We start from the raw sequence: 18,522 nt of genomic DNA on the forward strand, positions 1-18,522 counted from the left end.
GTGCGTTGGCAATTGGGGTAATAAGGAGTTAATGGCAGCAACCCATAGCTGCCACTAAGTCCTAGATTAATCATTGCAGGCATCTATGAGACACCCCCAATGATTAACCTGTAATTTAAAGTTAATAAACACACACAGTGAAAAAATCCTTTATTTGCAATAATAAACACTAACAAATACCCTCGTTCACCACTTTATTAAGCCCCAAAAACCCATCCATGTCCGGCGTAATCCACGGAGGTCCCACGACGCTCTTAGCTCTGCTACATGAAGGTGACAGGAGCTGCAGTAGAACACCGCCGCTCCTGTCAGGGCCACACAGCAACTGAAATGAGCCACGCGATCAGCGATGATGACACTCAGGTCACTCGCGGCCACGGCTGGATCCTCCAACTGTGACAGCAAGTCGCCCGAGTGACAGCGATGAAGTCACAGGTGAGTTGCGGTCTCGGGTGGAGGATCCAGCTGGCAGCGGGTAACCCGAGTGACAGCAGAGCTAATCGCGCTGCTCACTTCAGTCACTCTGGGGATTAGCGGTCACCGGTGAGTCCTTCACGGGTGACCGCTAATCAGGACGCGACACACAGACAGAGCCGGGGGATGACAATGAAGTCGGGTACAGTTCACCCGAGTTCATTCTCATCGCGCATCGCTGTCTGTCTGCTGTCAGCGGGCATGTAGCAACGTCATTGTGCATCACACACAAACATTCCACATGGGCAACACACGGACATGTCACTTACGTATCTCACGCACACACGGACATTCCACACGCACACATGGCTAGTATACAACATTCACACAGATGCCACACGTACTATAAAAACGGACATAAAATTAAAACACGGACCCGAAAAACGAACATAACACACGAGCGTGTTTTTCACGGACGTGTGAAGGGGGCCTGACATGCAGCCCCATATCAATAATGAATGTGGAAATTTACATGTTCTCTTCAGGCAGTCATCTTTTCTAAATCTCATTGAAACGACACCAAACAAAAGTTCCAGCATCATCACCTTGCCCAATGCAGATTCGCGATTCATCACTGAATAAGTCATCCACGGTCCACGATTGCTTTTCCTTAGCCCATTGTAACCTTGTTTTTTTCTGTTTAGGTGTTAATGATGGCTTTTGTTTAGCTTTTCTGTATGCAAATAATATTTCCTTTAGGCCGTTTCTTACAGTTCAGTCATAAAAATTGACTCCAGTTTCCTCCCATTCGTTCCTCATTTGTTTTGTTGTGCATTTCCTGTTTTGGAGACATATTGCTTTAAGTTTCTTGTCTTGACGCTTTAATGTCTTCCTTGGTCTACCAGTATGTTTGCCTTTAACAACCTTCCCATGTTGTTTGTATTTGGTTCAGATTTTAGACACAGCTGATTGTGAACAACCAACATTTTTTGCAACATTGTGTGATGATTTACCCTCTTTTAAGAGTTTGATAATCTCTCCTTTGTTTCAATTGATATCTCTCATGTTGGAGCCATGATTCTTGTCAGTCCACTTGGTGCAACAGCTCTCCAAGGTGTGATCACTCCTTTTTAGATGCAGAATAATGAGAAGATCTCATTTGATGCAGGTGTTAGTTTTGGGAATGAAAATTTACAGGGTGATTTCATTGTTTTTACCTCAGAATTGAGTGATTCCATAATTTTTCCCCATGTTTGGTTTTGAAAACTAACCGTTAATGGCTAGCACATTATGTTTTCATGATTTTTTTTAGTGTTTCTTAAAGCCAGAAAGTTGCCATTTGAAATACTTTAGTTTTATGCCATGTCTGTGATCTACTTTTTTTTAAACAAAAGTAAACAACTGAATGAACATGCTCAGAGCCAGGTGAGTCCATAATTTTTGCCAGGGGTTGTATATGAAAAAGATTTCATGTGATCAGCTAATGTGATCAGTATTAATTGCACATATAATAAAAGACTATATTTTAGTTGGGTGAGTTAGTTTATCTTTGTTTTTGTGCCTAATGGTCACTTGTTACTAAATATCTTGTTTTTGTTTACTATCCTGATGGGTGAGCACTAAAATGCTCAGGTGCTGGTTACTCGTGTCAACCAGGTCAGATACTTGCAAAGTGCTTAACTCGATTAACAAACATAATGGAAGTCACTGATTAAGCAGTTTTGCTCTCCACCCACATACAGCCAGCCATAAACAGAGCATTTCCAGAGAGAAGGAGGATGGGGTTTTTTTGGGGGGTTTTTTTTAGACACACTACATCCGAAAACATTGTTTTAACCCCCAGTGAGAGCCATTCAAAGAATGTCTCTCTCTGGGGTGCCTGCACACATTATGTAGTGAAGCCAGCCTGTGCTTTGTGTTCCTTGTGACGAGAGACGAAACATACAAGCACCCGTGATACTCGTCCAGGCACCTTGAGTGCTGATGTCACCTACTGCTGTCACTCCACCCACTTACGACATCTTCTGTCACAGATAGAAGCAGAGAGCCGATGCTACACTCACATCTCCCACTTCCACAGCGTCTATCACCAAAGATCCAGGACGTCTTCTGAGGGAGTAATGCTGCATGATACTGTAGTAAGTAACTGCAGTGCAGTGACTGAGCAAGCTGCAGAGATGGGCAATGTAAATATACCTCTCAATTTATTTAATGTATATGGATGTGAATTTAAAAAACAACATTTTTGAAAATAATACTGAAACATTTTGAAATATATAATTTTTATTTCTCCTTTTATACGGCAAAAAGGGTAACAATGTTTCGAACTCTTGACTTTCAGGCTCCATATCTCACCATCCACTACAGCTCTGAATGTGAGACGACATTCATTTGATAGTCAACCATCTTGGCTATCTCATACATAATTTTGACTTCCAACTATTTAGTATATGATTAGTTATGCAGATTCTTGTCATGTCACTGCATTGTTACCGTTTTGCTTCTAAAAATCTTTTTTACCAAAATATGTATTATGTGCATCTGGCCCTCAGGAATCTGAAAATTTGCCTATCTAATTTTTGGGAGCAACACACTCCCCAATATCGTAACTCTTCTAACGGCTCCGAAGGGTCTGAGGGAGACTGATTGAAGCTAGGTTATAAAACTTGTAAGCACCTGAATTGCCCGCCCCTATATCCTGCTGAATGCTCCGCTCCGCAGAGGGATGCCTTCTACTTCAGGGACTGTCCTAATTGGATTTTGACACCTTCCTAGTTGCTAAGTTCTAGCAGAGCTGCAAGGGGGGTTGGGTGTATGTACAGTAACAGCTGATTGACCTTTGTCATAACTCTCATAATGTATCTCAGAATTCCTCACACACCTTTTGCTTTCAACCCTGCCTGAATCCTTCTGGGCATGCTCTTGATCAGATTCAAGCATGTCTCAACCAAAATCTTTTCCCGTCTTCTCTTCTGCATGTTCCCAATGTTGGTGCATACTGGTCAAAACACTTGGGTATGTGTACAGCTTTTTCTTCAGCTCTAGCCACAAGTGTTTGATTGGGTTGAAGTCTGAGGACTGTGGGGGCCAATCCAGCACCTCTAAGTCCTTGTCATTGAACTATTTCTTCGTTAATCTCGACATATGCTTTGAATCATTGTCCTGCTGGAACACTGTCATCATTTTCATACCCATAGTACTCGAGTGTACGAAGTAATTCAACTTGTAGGATTCTCATATATAGCTCAGCATTGCGACCACTATCGATCTTGGTCCAAAGCCTTTGGCTGTGAAATAACTATCTCATTAAGCTTCCTCCCCCGAACTTGACAGTTCCTTCAATTTCTCTATCTGTTAGCCTTTTTTTCCCTTTTTTTCTTCCAGACCCATTTGCACGCATCAGAGTCTAGCCTATTGACTTTCATCTCACTCTCCAAATCACCTGTTTCCAATTTTCTACCGGACACTTTTCGTACTTATTTGCAAACTCGAGCCAACACTTTTTATGACGATATCAAGTCACCTTTTTTCGAGCCACCATTCCAGACTTGTGTAATACACGTTGCAGAATGCTTGCATGGACGTCTGTGATCTCACTATTTTGAAACATAGAAGCCACCTTCACTGCCATGTTTGTCACGCCAGAACTGATAGAACTTGTGAAGAGTTGACTTGTTAACTCCAATATTTTGCCTGGACTCCCACCTCTTGGATTTTAAATGGATGGACAGACTTCAATTCATATTTTTTCAACTGTCATGGCCTCACATGATGCAGTTTTGAAATTTTCTTGGCCGAGAGATTATCGATGAGCTGAATGATGCGGTTTCTCTTTTCTTGGGAAATTTTCTTCATGGCTTCTCCTCGATTCGAATCAATGATCTTTTTTGCTTAGGAGTGAATCTAATAATATATTGAGTAATTATGGAATATGAGAACAGGTTGTAATTTATAGCATACTGGAAGAAAAAGATTTGCAGTGACATGACAACAAGCTACATAACTAATCATATGCTAAATAGCTGCAAGTTAAATTTATGTATGAGATAGCAAAGATCATTGTCTATAAAATGATGGCAGTATCTTGTTCGAAGCTGTAGTGGATGGTGAGATATGGAGCCTGAAAATCAAACGTTAAAAACATTGTTACCATTTTGCTTGTCAGTGTATATGCCCCACTAACTGCTGCACTCTAAAGCTGGGTTCACACATAGTGACAGCGACAACGACATCGCTGTTACGTCACCATTTTCTGTGACGTAACAGTGACCTTGTAAGTCGCTGTTATGATCGCTGCTTAGCTGTCAAACACAGCGACGCAGCAGCGATCATAACATCGCTACATGTGCAGAGAGCAGGGAGCCGCGCACACTGCTCAGCGCTGGCTCCTTGCTCTCCTAGCTACAGTACACATAGGGTTAATTACCCGATGCATACTGCAGCTACATGTGCACAGAGCAGGAGCCGGCACTAGCAGCAAGAGCGGCGGAGGCTGGTAACGAAGGTAAATATCGGGTAACCAGGGAAAGGTCTTCCCTTGGTTACCCGATGTTTACAGTGGTTACAGCTTTCCGCAGCTGCCAGACGCCGGCTCCTGCTCCCTGCTCGCTTCATTTCGTCGCTCTCTCGCTGTCACACACAGCGATGTGTGCTTCACAGCGGGAGAGCGACGACGAAAAAATGAAGCAGGACATTCAGCAACGAGCAACGACCTCACAGCAGGGGCCAGCTTGTTGCTGGATGTCACACACAGCGACAGCGACGGGACGTCGCTGCAACGTCACAGAAAATGGTGACGTAGCAGCGACGTCGTTGTCGTCGTCGCTGTGTGTGACACCACCTTAAGCCATGGCCTTGGTTGGCCTAATTGGAAATCTAGCTCTGCAGGTCATTCAAAGACAGAAGGGTGGTCAGAGGGAACGAGGCATCACAGAAAGGGAGGATAAGACCCCGTGTACAGTCTGACCTCTGTGCACCAAAATCTAATTAGCAGAAAACTACAAATGGTGATTAAAGAAGAAACACAACAATGATATCTTCACCAAGGATATCAATTTAATCAATATTTCAGTACCATATCTTTACATTACAAAATCGGGGTGACAGGTTCCCTTTTAGTTAAAACTGAACCTGAATTCTCTAATACTGAATCAGAGCTGTCAGCGCTCCTTGAAAGAAAAGAAGCATAAAAGGTTCACTAAGGGCTTTGCTGACTTACTGAAGAGATATCTGCCCTCTGAACACAGATTCAGGGCAAAAATAAGAGAGAAAATTTACTGATTTAAAATTTAAGGATGTCACGATACTTCCTACTGGAGAGCTGTTAAATTACAATATTTTTATAAAGGCAGTGACTGATTTACGTAAAATTTGAGCTATAAAAAAATAGTTTAACAGAAATAATCTAACTCTAACAAATAAAGGAAACAAGGCTGTGTATGAACTCCGAACAAAAATAGTGTAATTAAAGTGAGCCTGAAAGCTGATAGATGCTGCCCAATCCAAGGGGGTCAGAATTAGATAAATATTAAATATACCTTTGGCTATTAATAACGTCATTGTACTTCAGTACTTCAATTGTTTCCACTAGAAAGTTCTTCAGTCAACCCCAATACTGAAAAAAATGTTGAAGTCTGAACTCATGAAGTAAGACATCTTGCTTACGATCCTCATCAATTGCTAGAGCTATGCCCCACATGCATCAATTACATATATGCAACATGTTTGGACTATATTGGGTTTCCAGTAATGTCTCATTTTTTCCTGGATCATTTTGTTTATCACATGGGATTCCCACAACGGACCCCTACAGTCAGCTTGTATCAGAAAGAAAGCATACTGTCCAGAGTGGAAAAACTGTGTAAATTGAACCCTACTTTGGAAAGTAAATGCACATTCATTTAAAGGATTAATTCACTCAACATGATTATGTCTGTTGCTCAGCTCGTCTGGTTACAGCAATGCATCTCAGAGACTGGCCACAGATTCTAATTATGCCACCATCCAGTTGCTAGCTGGGCAGGCACTCCTCTTGTCCACCTCCAGGTATCAGGTCTCTGATGTAGTCTAGGTGATTTAGTTATACTGCTCCTTTTACACAGCAGCTAAGATTCTAGAAGCAGAAGATGTCAGCAAGCTTTGAAGTATATGTACAGGAAGATCCACCTGTTAACTAGTGAGTGATGAAGGTTGTTCCTCCATTGCTACTTATTCCAGATATGGTTGGATGGTTATTTGATTGCTGTTGTTCAATTCTGGGTTCTGCCTTATCCTTCAGATTCTGCATCTGTGGTGCTCCTACTGATCCTATTTTTCTCTTCTACAGACTTTATTCCTGACTAATCCATAGATCTGTTGCTCCCTGTCTTTTCTCCCTCCTGGTGATGACCCTTAGTTCAGTTGCTAAACAAGATACACAGCAGCAGTCACCACTGCCACCAATATGTGACTATTTTTGGAACTGTGATCTAGCTGTCCTCACCTGAAATCATCTCCTTTTTGCGGGGTTCCTTAGACTCTGCAATCTAGTCTAGCGAGCAAAAAAGTGATAGTGACTAACAAATTCCACTTTTTGGCACGTATTATGGATAGATGTAAGAAAATATTATAGACTGTGCTTTCAGACCACTGATTTTCATAAAGAAAGATCCTTATATAGCTCTCCGTCCACTCTTACTTTGGCATTACTTCATTTTAGGCAAAGCACTTAAAGAACACCATATCTATAGAGAAGCATGAAGGCAGCATTATGCTTTGGGGCTGTTTTTTGGCAGCTTGAACCATGCTTTAGTCAAAGTGAAAGGAATTAAAAACAGTTCATAATCAGGCAATTTTGAAACAAAGCCTTCAAGACTCTGCTAAAAAGCTGAAGATAAAGAGAAAATTCACTTTTCAGCACAACAAAGACCTAAGCGTACCACCAAATCAACAAAAGAATGTCAGTCATGGCTGAAAGTGTTAGCTTCCTTAAAATTGTTCCAAAAAATGAAGTATTTTTCTCAGAAAATTATTGCAATTACATGTTTTGTCATACGCATCTTTATTTCCTTTGTCTGCATTGGAAAAATATAAAAAATGAGAGAAAAAAAGCAAATGGGACATAATTTCAAATAAATCCCCCAAAATGGGCCAAACAAAATTGTTGCCACGTTTCCATATTGTGGGTAAACAAATTTGTTTGAAGCATCTGATACTCATTCAAGCTCACCTGTGGCAAGTAAAAGGTGGGGGTAATAGGAAAATAACAGCTGAAACTAGTTAAAAGGGGAGAAATTGACTCAATCTTTGCATTGTGTGTCTGTGTATGCCATGCATGGAAAACTATAAGAGGAAAAGAGAACTGTCAACCAAAATTGTTGAAAAATATCAACAATTTCAAGGTTACAAGTACATCTCCAGAAATGTTGATGTTCCTTTGTCCATGGTGCTCAATATAATCAACAAGTTCACAACTCATGGTGTCGCGGGCGGAGGAGGGGACGCTGCGCTCTCCCACTGCTCGGGTCCGGCCACGGCTGCTGCGGCTGCTGCTGCTCGGTGGTGGCTCGAGCAGTGAGCCGGATCCCGGGGACCCGAGCGGCGCTCCTCGCCCATGAGTGAATAGGGTGGGGATTAGATGGTGGGGATTTGGTTATTGTCCGTGACGCCACCCACGGTTGTGGTGATATTGGTGACACCACCGCTGCTCTGGACGGGGATCGCGGGAGCGATGACTGGGAGCAGCCTGGATGTTAGTTCTCCCCTCCGTGGGTAGGGGGTTGGTTGTCCCGAGGCCTGGTGATGGGGTAGGGATGGATGGCAGGCGGGTTACGGGGCCTGACGAGGTGCAGGGTCGCGGGGGCAGCGCTGTGCCGCACGGCACGGTGGCCCTCACTCAGCCAATGATGAGGACACAGTTCTCGGTAAAACACACGGCTGGATGGACGGGTCCCACAGACGGCCGCGGTGTTTCTCCTCCCGGCAGGTTGATGGTGACTGCCTTTCCCTGCACCTATGTAGTGTAACGGTTCCAATGGGTTCCCACCGGTAACCCGCTCCCCAGCTTGGATGGGTGCTGAAGGAGCCCCTTTTGCCATTAGGCTCTGGCCCTGGGAACTTTAGCCTTGGCGGTGACTGTGTTTCCCTCTCTCGGTTGGACTGTTGCCTTCTGACGGGACTTGGCTGCTGGGAAACCCAGGAGGTTCCCTTCGCTAACGGATTTGGCAAATTCACGGCGACTCCTAGCCTTGCCGGGGTCCGTAAGCCCCTGCCGGATGGTGCTTGCTTCTCTTTGCGTACCGGTCCGGTACCGCCGGGCCACCGCCCGTCCACGGTCCTTATGGTTAGCTCCAATAGGCCACTTCTGCAGACGGTCACCACCGTCTGCCAACCTTGCTGATCTGTCCGGGCCACACACCTGGACCAACTTCAGTCTGCTCCTCTACCACTTTCCTTCCTCTCACTTCCACTTCCAAACTGAACTCACTGCCTCTTTTCCCACCTCCAGGACTGTGAACTCCTCGGTGGGCGGGGCCAACCGCCTGGCCCACCCCTGGTGTGAACATCAGCCCCTGGAGGAAGGCAACAAGGGTTTGTGTCTGACTTCGGTGTGCCTGACCGGGAGTGTGGGGTGTGTAGGTGTTGTGCTGTGATGACCTGGCTTGTGCAGGGCGCCACATTCCCCCTTAGTAAAATGCAGACCGTCCACGGGCTGCCCGTCCATCACCGGTTTTATTTTCACAAACTGGAAAAGATAACGGTAAAACAGGTTACAAATATAATAACATCTTCCCACATCGGGAGATACTCTTACTTAAATGTTGCTAACGGTGTTGGCTTCCGCTCTCTCCCACCCAAGTAACCTGGCCCTGATGCTGCCCCTAAGCAAACAGGCAGCACCCCTTGACCCCAGTCCAGCACAAGTTACCCGAGCGGGTCTTTCCTTTTCAGGGGACCCACGTCCATGGGGAACCCCTGAAACCCCCAGAGGATCGCCACCGGTTCAGGTGGTGGCTGGGCCCCAGCCTGCTCCACTGCGGGCCCTTCCTCCAATCTGCCTCTCCGGAGGCGGCAACGGTGAAAGCCACAAACATAATTATTTACAAGCCACAAGTTCGTGGTTGCCCTGCAAGTTCTCAGGCTTGTCCATAAGGAGTCCCTTATGCATTGGTTTCAAACAGTCCCCACGGGGACAACAGTGCTTCATAGCCAATGGGCTACCACAAACAAAACTGTAGGGTCCCAACGGAGACTTGCCATAGGGTCCCAACGGGGACTGTCAGCTGGGTCCCAGGGGCCATCCACAACACCTGGCTCCGGTACAGCTTCCTCCTGCAGCTTTCCCACAGTCCACCATCGAACAGCACGAGCCCCCAACGCCACCCTCACACAGGGGTGACACTGTCCCACAGGACTCCATTATCAGCTGCCGATGATGCGGGTACGACTGCTCCTCCAACCGGACTCCTTAGCCTTGAGGGCCGTCTGGAACATCAGCAGAGTCCCAATGGGGACCGACAGCAAGGTAACCGGGAGCCGCTACAATGCTCTAACCTTTCTTTCTTAATCAGCAATCCCGCGGCGCAGCTGCCTTTGCTGACGCTCCCGGTGCGGAGCACTTTCTGCTTGCTCCGGTTCAGGCGGTGTGGGGGACGGGCCCAGCCGGAGTCCCCCTGTGCCGGCTACGACCAGTACCTTCGGTAATGAGGGACCCCGCTGTGACATGGCCTGCTCTGCCTCCTGGCAGCTGCATCCCCGCCGTGCCTCCGGTGCATCTTTGCTGACGGGCTCAGCCTTCGGCTTCTTCCATGGAAGCGGATCAGGGCGGGGACGAGCTTCTGCTGCAGGTCGGTCCGCCGGGGCGGATTGGCAGGGTACCGCTACCGGTGGTGGTGGTAGCGGGCCTAGTGGCGGGGCAGCAGCAGCCAACACGGGTAGCGGGGGAGGTAGCAGGGCGAGCGGGTATGGACCGGGTCCCTCGGCTGCGATGACCGACCCACTAGGGGTACAGGGGCGTGGGTCACTAACCCTCCCTTCCAAGACTCCCTCCACCTCGCGTCTCCGTATGCCGCCACCACTTCCGCCATGTCGGCCTCCCACTCCTCCAGGAGGAGCTGCATGCAGACCTGCAGACAGCTGCTTAGCTGGACGGTCCGGACTTCCACCAACGCTGCGGTGCCAGGCGCGGGGACCACGGTGTTGTCGGTCGGACTCAGCATCCTTAGCAGCGGCCTCTTCCAGGAACCAGTAAATGGCCGCAGGGTCCTGGCGTCCCTGCTTCCATAGCCGCGGCCTACATGCAGCCAGACGCCATCAGTCCCCCTTAGTCTCTTTCCGGCTCCTCCTCTACAGGGGCGGGGCTTCGGCCTTCGCGCCTCTACTACTCGAGGAGACGCTCGAGCGGGAATTTTTCGCGCCCAAGATGGCGGCTTCTCCAATTTTTCGGCCGGACACCTCCGGTGGTAACAAGGCGCACCTCTACCAGACGGCAGAGCGGTAAGATCCTGTTCGTGACGCCAAGTTGTCGCGGGCGGAGGAGGGGACGCTGCGCTCTCCCACTGCTTGGGTCCGGCTGCTGCTGCTCGGTGGTGGCTCGAGCGGTGTGCCGGATCCCGGGGACTCGAGCGGCGCTCCTCGCCCGTGAGTGAAAAGGGTGGGGATTGGATGGTGGGAATTTGGTTATTGTCCGTGACGCCACCCACGGTTGTGGTGATATTGGTGACACCAGCGCTGCTCTGGACGGGGATCCCGGGAGCGATGACTGGGAGCAGCCTTGATTGTTAGTTCTCCCCTCCGTGGGTAGGGGGTTGGTTGTCCCGGTGATGGGGTAGGGATGGATGGCAGGCGGGTTACGGGGCCTGGTGAGGTGCAGGGTCGCGGGGGCAGCGCTGTGCCGCATGGCACGGTGGCCCTCACTCAGCCAATGATGAGGACACAGTTCTCGGTAAAACACGCGGCTGGATGGACGGGTCCCACAGACGGCCGCGGTGTTTCTCCTCCCGGCAGGTTGATGGTGACTGCCTTTCCCTGCACCTATGTAGTGTAACGGTTCCAATGGGTTCCCACCGGTAACCCGCTCCCCAGCTTGGATGGGTGCTGAAGGAGCCCCTTTTGCCATTAGGCTCTGGCCCTGGGAACTTTAGCCTTGGCGGTGACTGTGTTTCTCTCTCTCGGTTGGACTGTTGCCTTCTGACGGGACTTGGCTGCTAGGAAACCCAGGAGGTTCCCTTCGCTAACAGATTTGGCAAATTCACGGCGACTCCTAGCCTTGCCAGGGTCCGTAAGCCCCTGCCGGATGGTGCTGGCTTCTCTTTGCATACTGGTCCGGTACCGCCGGGCCACCGCCCGTCCATGGTCCTTACGGTTAGCTCCAATAGGCCACTCCTGCAGACGGTCACCACCGTCTGCCAACCTTGCTGATCTGTCCGGGCCACACACCCGGACCAACTTCAGTCTGCTCCTCTACCACTTTCCTTCCTCTCACTTCCACTTCCAAACTGAACTCACTGCCTCTTTTCTCGCCTCCAGGACTGTGAACTCCTCGGTGGGTGGGGCCAACCGCCTGGCCCACCCCCTGGTGTGAACATCAGCCCCTGGAGGAAGGCAACAAGGGTTTGTGTCTGACTTCGGTGTGCCTGACCGGGAGTGTGGGGTGTGTAGGTGTTGTGCTGTGACGACCTGGCTTGTCAGCGCGCCACATTGGCACTGAAGGTAATCTCCACTGTATGTGGATAACAAAGAAAATTTGATGAAGAGTTGCTAAGTAGAATAGTCCAGATGGTGGATAAGTAACCCCAATCAAGTTCTAAGTAAATTTAAGATGTCTTACAGGCTCAGGGTGCATCAGTGTCAGTGCAAACTATCTGTCGCCATTTGAATGAAATTAAACACGATGGCAGCAGACACAGAAGGACCCCACTGCTGACATAGAGGCATAAAAAAAAAAAAAAAAAAAGTTAGACTGCAGTTTGCCAAAATGTACATGAGTAAGCCAAAATCCTTCTGGGAAAGCATTTTGTGGACAAAAAAGAACAAGATAAATCTTTTTCGTACAGGACATAATTCTACTGCTTATGCTTACCAAAAATGGAATGAGGCCTACAAAAAAAAGAACACAGTATGTACAGTAAAATATGGTGGAGGTTCAAAGATGTTTTGAGGTTGATTTTATGCCACTGGCACTGCTTGGACTGACAGTCTACAAGACATCATGAAATCTGAAGATTACCAAAGTGTTTTGGGTTGCAGTGTAGTGTTTAATGTGAAAAAGGTGGCTTTGTGTCCTAGGTCATGGGTTTTCCAGCAAGACAATGACCCCAAAAATACTTCAAGGAGCACTCAGAAATGGATGGCAATAAAGTGCTGGAAAGCTCTGAAGTCGCCAGCAATGAGTTCAGATCTAAATCCCATTAAACACCTGTAGAGATCTTATAATTGCTGTTAGGAGAAGGCGCCCTTCAAATATGAGAGACCTGGAGCAGTTTGCAAAAGAATCCCAAAATTCTAGTTGAGAGATGTAAAAAGCTTGGTGATGGTAATAGGAAGCGATTGATTGTAGTTATTTATTGTACAGGGTGTGCAACCATATGTTACGTTGAGGATGCCAACAATTTAGTCCACTAAAAAAGAGAAAATAGCGCCTATGAGAAGTACCCGCGGGTCTAAGATTAAATTAAGAGGAATATGAGTTTGCTCACCTGGTGAGGTTGTGCGCCCTCGCACAACCCCGGTGTTGGTTGTATAGATCCTCCGATCTAGTATGGATTGGGGGTTTGGAGCCTTGGTAGCGATCCTGTTAGATCGTGATTTTTGTTGGAGATGTCCGGATTCAGGACCGCTGGTTCCTCCTGAAATCCCCGGCACTCTGGGTTCTGGAGTGTTACAGCGATCCACCGTTCTCCAGCTGAGGGTTTCACTTCGAAATGGAGTGCCTATGTCTTGCTGCAGCTCTGACCGAATCCCTCAGAAGGGAGTGTGCATGTGGTAAGTAATTGGATTATCGGTCTGGCGAGCGCTGACAATGCACAGGTTCCGTTAAGATTAAAGTTGTTTTATTGTTAAAATATTTCAGAATGCTCCTGTTATTCAGATAATACAACGCGTTTCAGCAATACATCAATGCTTTCCTCAGGTATATGTACTATGTGCTATACCTGAGGAAAGCATTGATGTATTGCTGAAACGCGTTGTATTATCTGAATAACAGGAGCATTCTGAAATATTTTAACAATAAAACAACTTTAATCTTAACGGAACCTGTGCATTGTCAGCGCTCGCCAGAACAATTTAGTCCAGTCCATTTTTGGAGTTTTGTGTGAATGTATGACCAGTTTGCATAGCTTTTTGTGTTGCTCCAATACACACAAAGGAAATAAACATGTGTGGCTCCCCAGTGGTCACGGGAGCTACAGTGGCGTTGTTCTCCTCACCGGGATCAATGCTATGCTTGGAGGCAGTGTGGGGGCCTCTCCTTATCAGGAACATCACATACAACATCTCCTACTCCAGGCCAGCAGGGGGAGCTCATAACCTTTTTTGAAGGGAGCCTCTCTGTACATAATGACATGGGGGAAGAGTTAGAGTGGACAGGAAGGAAGTCAGCCAAAACAGTGTTGGCAAGGAGAAAGAGTGATCTCTGTTTGAGAGCTGCTGTGTGAGCTTTCCAGGACTGAGCACTAGGACAGGACACCGGGGTCCTCGGCTACTGGGTGCTAACGGCCTAGTAGTAAAACCCGGAGGGCGGGAGATTCTACGTTCCCTGGCCCACCTTAGTTCCAAGATGCAGCAGCAATATCGAACCCGGGATCGCAGTAAAACAAGCGGGTACCATAACCAGTTCACATTGCCCGTCAGAGGGGACAGTGATCTTCAAGTATAGAGAGAGAGAGAGAAGGGGACGCTGTGTTGCTTCAGGCTGTGGTGGCTGCCATCAAGAACGCATTAAGGAAGGCCTCCAACCCACCAGGCAAGGAGAGATCCACGCTGCTTCTGGGCTGACCGGACCACTGTAAACCTGGACCATAACACTTGTCTAGTAAAGGAAAAGAGAAAACTACCAACCTGTGTCGTCCAGTTACTTTTGACGTCCCAAACCTGCACCCCATTGCACCACTACAACCCTCACCATCCTCCTGGGGCCCGCTCCGCCTGTGAGGATCACACCCGAGCTGCACCACCACCAGCCCCAGCAAGGAACACTGCAGCGGCGGCTAATCCCTGACCACATACCACAGGTTGCATCACAACAACCTTTCTCAATCACCCCACTTTCCCTTCATTTGCTGTACGCCTCGGGGCAACAGAACCGGGCAAGGCCACCTGTGACATTGCCTGACCAGACCCTCAATGGCCCGGCAACCAGTAGGTTAACCACCTGACCCGTGTGGCGCTACACATGTGTATGACAAAACATGTGTAAGTGCAATCATTTTTTGGAAGACATACTTCCTTTTCTGAAATAGTTTCAAAGGTGCCAACACTTTCGACCATGACAATAAATTAGTGATCCCCAACTTCAGTCCTCAGGAGCCACAACATTGCTTGTTTTCAGGGTTTCCTTCCTATTGTATTTTTATATTGACTATAAGTCAGGGAATATACAGAAATATTAAAAAGAAAATTATTCCCAAATACAAAATTTTATTAATTTCAATCATAAAATGTGACAATCACAACATTAATAAGGGTGATCTCTAAGATCAAAATTAAATTTTGATCTTAGAAATCACCCTTATTAATGTTGTGATTGTCACATTTTATGATTGAAATTAATAAAATTTTGTACTTGGGAATAATTTCCTTCCTATTGCACTGCTGTTGGAATTATCATTTGTGCACTACCAAGGAAATCCTGAAAACATGCACTGTTAGAGGCTCCTGAGGACTGGAATTGGGGAACAGTGCATGTAGATTAAAGTGTTGGCATGAACCAGACAAAGTTTACACCTGCATCCAATTGAAAATCTGTGAGTTGACCTGATGAGGGCTCTGTACACAGGAGATGCTCTGGCAATCTTATATATATATATATACAGGGCCGTATTTACCATTAGGCACCCGTGGTCCGGTGCCTGGGGCGGCACCTTCTGGCAGCAAAAAAAAAAAAAAAAAATTTTTTTTTTTTTTTTTTTTTTTACATTTTTTTTTTTGTGGCCGCCGAGCACAGGGAGCTGATTGACCCCGGAACTGCCGGCGCCTGCACTTCCGGGGTCACAGGCGCGCGCCAATCAGCTCCTTCCTCTGTGCTGCGTCCACTGCTGTGTGGACGTCACATGCAGAGCTCACAGCAGGACGCCGCGGAGGACGCCGTGATGGAAGCCGGTGTCAGAAGAGGATACTCACGTGAGCCAGGAAGATGGCGGCGGGCATTGGAGCAGGTAAGTGGATTCATAAGGAGCGTGGGAGTGTCTCTAATGCAGACCAGAGATCTGCGCATGCGGGGGGGGAGGCGGCAAAGGCAGATACTGGAGGGAGGCAGAGGCTGAGACTGGGGGGAGGCTGGAGGGAGGCAGAGGCTGAGACTGGGGGGAGGCTGGAGGGAGGCAGAGGCTGAGACTGGGGGGAGGCTGGAGGTAGGCAGAGGCTGAGACTGGAGGGAGGCAGTGGCTGAGACTGGGGGGAGGCTGGAGGGAGGCAGAGGCTGAGACTGGAGAGAGGCAGAGGCTGAGACTGGGGGGAGGCTGGAGGGAGGCAGAGGCTGAGACTGGAGGGAGGCAGAGGCTGAGACTGTGGGGAGGCTGGAGGGAGGCAGAGGCTGAGACTGGGGGAGGCTGGAGGGAGGCAGATGCAGAGACTGGGGGGGAGGCTGGAGGGAGGCAGAGACTGGGGGGAGGCTGGAGGGAGGCAGAGGCTGAGACTGGGGGAGGCTGGAGAGAGGCAGAGGCTGAGACTGGGGGGAGGCTGGAGGGAGGCAGAGGCAGAGACTGGGGGGTGGCTGGAGGGAGGCAGAGGCTGAGACTGGGGGGAGACTGGAGGGAGGCAGAGGGAGAGACTGTGGGGAGGCTGGAGGGAGGCAGAGGCAGAGACTGGGGGGAGGCTGGAGGGAGGCAGAGGCAGAGACTGGGGGGAGGCTGGAGGGAGGCAGAGGCAGAGACTGGGGGGAGGCTGGGGGGAGGCAGAGGCAGAGACTGGAGGGAGGCAGAGGCTGAGACTGGAGGGAGGCAGAGGCTGAGACTGGGGGGAGGCTGGAGGGAGGCAGAGGCTGAGACTGGAGAGAGGCAGAGGCTGAGACTGGGGGGAGGTTGGAGGGAGGCAGAGGCTGAGACTGGAGGGAGGCTGGAGGGAGGCAGAGGCAGAGACTGGGGGGAGGCTGGAGGGAGGCTGAGGCAGAGACTGGGGGGAGGCTGGAGGGAGGCAGAGACTGGAGGGAGGCAGAGGCTGAGACTGGAGGGAGGCAGAGGCTGAGACTGGGGGGAGGCTGGAGGGAGGCAGAGGCTGAGACTGGAGAGAGGCAGAGGCTGAGACTGGGGGGAGGCTGGAGGGAGGCAGAGGCAGAGACTGGGGGGAGGCTGGAGGGAGGCTGAGGCAGAGACTGGGGGGAGGCTGGAGGGAGGCAGAGACTGGAGGGAGGCAGAGGCTGAGACTGGAGGGAGGCAGAGGCTGAGACTGGGGGGAGGCTGGAGGGAGGCAGAGGCTGAGACTGGAGAGAGGCAGAGGCTGAGACTGGGGGGAGGTTGGAGGGAGGCAGAGGCTGAGACTGGAGGGAGGCTGGAGGGAGGCAGAGGCAGAGACTGGGGGGAGGCTGGAGGGAGGCTGAGGCAGAGACTGGGGGGAGGCTGGAGGGAGGCAGAGACTGGAGGGAGGCAGAGGCTGAGACTGGAGGGAGGCAGAGGCTGAGACTGGGGGGAGGCTGGAGGGAGGCAGAGGCTGAGACTGGAGAGAGGCAGAGGCTGAGACTGGGGGGAGGTTGGAGGGAGGCAGAGGCTGAGACTGGAGGGAGGCAGAGGCTGAGACTGTGGGGAGGCTGGAGGGAGGCAGAGGCTGAGACTGGGGGAGGCTGGAGGGAGGCAGAGGCAGAGACTGGGGGGAGGCTGGAGGGAGGCAGAGGCAGAGACTGGGAAGAGGCTGGAGGGAGGCAGAGGCTGAGACTGGGGGGAGGCTGGAGGGAGGCAGAGGCAGAGACTGGGGGGAGGCTGGAGGGAGGCAGAGGCAGAGACTGCAGGGAGGCAGAGGCTGAGACTGGAGGGAGGCAGAGGCTGAGACTGGGGGGAGGCTGGAGGGAGGCAGAGGCTGAGACTGGAGAGAGGCAGAGGCTGAGACTGGGGGGAGGTTGGAGGGAGGCAGAGGCTGAGACTGGAGGGAGGCAGAGGCTGAGACTGTGGGGAGGCTGGAGGGAGGCAGAGGCTGAGACTGGGGGAGGCTGGAGGGAGGCAGAGGCAGAGACTGGGGGGAGGCTGGAGGGAGGCAGAGGCAGAGACTGGGGGGAGGCTGGAGGGAGGCAGAGGATGAGACTGGGGGGAGGTTGGAGGGAGGCAGAGGCTGAGACTGAGGGAGGCAGAGGCTGAGACTGTGGGGAGGCTGGAGGGAGGCAGAGGCTGAGACTGGGGGAGGCTGGAGGGAGGCAGAGGCAGAGACTGGGGGGAGGCTGGAGGGAGGCAGAGGCAGAGACTGGGGGGAGGCTGGAGGGAGGCAGAGGCTGAGACTGGGGGGAGGCTGGAGAGAGGCAGAGGCTGAGACTGGGGGGAGGCTGGAGGGAGGCAGAGGCAGAGACTGGGGGGAGGCTGGAGGGAGGCAAAGGCAGAGACTGGGGGGAGGCTGGAGGGAGGCAGAGGCAGAGACTGGGGGGAGGCTGGAGGGAGGCAGAGGCAGAGACTGGGGGGAGGCTGGAGGGAGGCAGAGTCTGAGACTGGGAGGAGGCTGGAGGGAGGCAGAGGCAGAGACTGGGGGTAGGCTGGAGGGAGGCAGAGGCAGAGACTGGAGGGAGGCAGAGGCTGAGACTGGAGGGAGGCAGAGGCTGAGACTGGGGGGAGGCTGGAGGGAGGCAGAGGCTGAGACTGGAGAGAGGCAGAGGCAGAGACTGGGGGGAGGTTGGAGGGAGTCAGAGGCAGAGACTGGGGGGGAGGCTGGAGGGAGGCAGAGGCAGAGACTGGGGGGAGGCTGGAGGGAGGCAGAGTCAGAGACTGGGGGGAGGCT

General features: G+C 50.5%; 1 protein-coding gene across 1 annotated transcript in view; it reads right to left on the reverse strand.

Moving 5' to 3' along the window:
* Positions 1-18,522, reverse strand: part of SCGN (secretagogin, EF-hand calcium binding protein) — a 130,106-nt gene that overhangs the window by 78,690 nt on the left and 32,894 nt on the right. The window lies entirely within an intron of this gene.

The sequence above is a fragment of the Anomaloglossus baeobatrachus genome, chromosome 6 (genome assembly GCF_048569485.1).
Source record: "Anomaloglossus baeobatrachus isolate aAnoBae1 chromosome 6, aAnoBae1.hap1, whole genome shotgun sequence".
NCBI lineage: Eukaryota > Metazoa > Chordata > Amphibia > Anura > Aromobatidae > Anomaloglossus > Anomaloglossus baeobatrachus.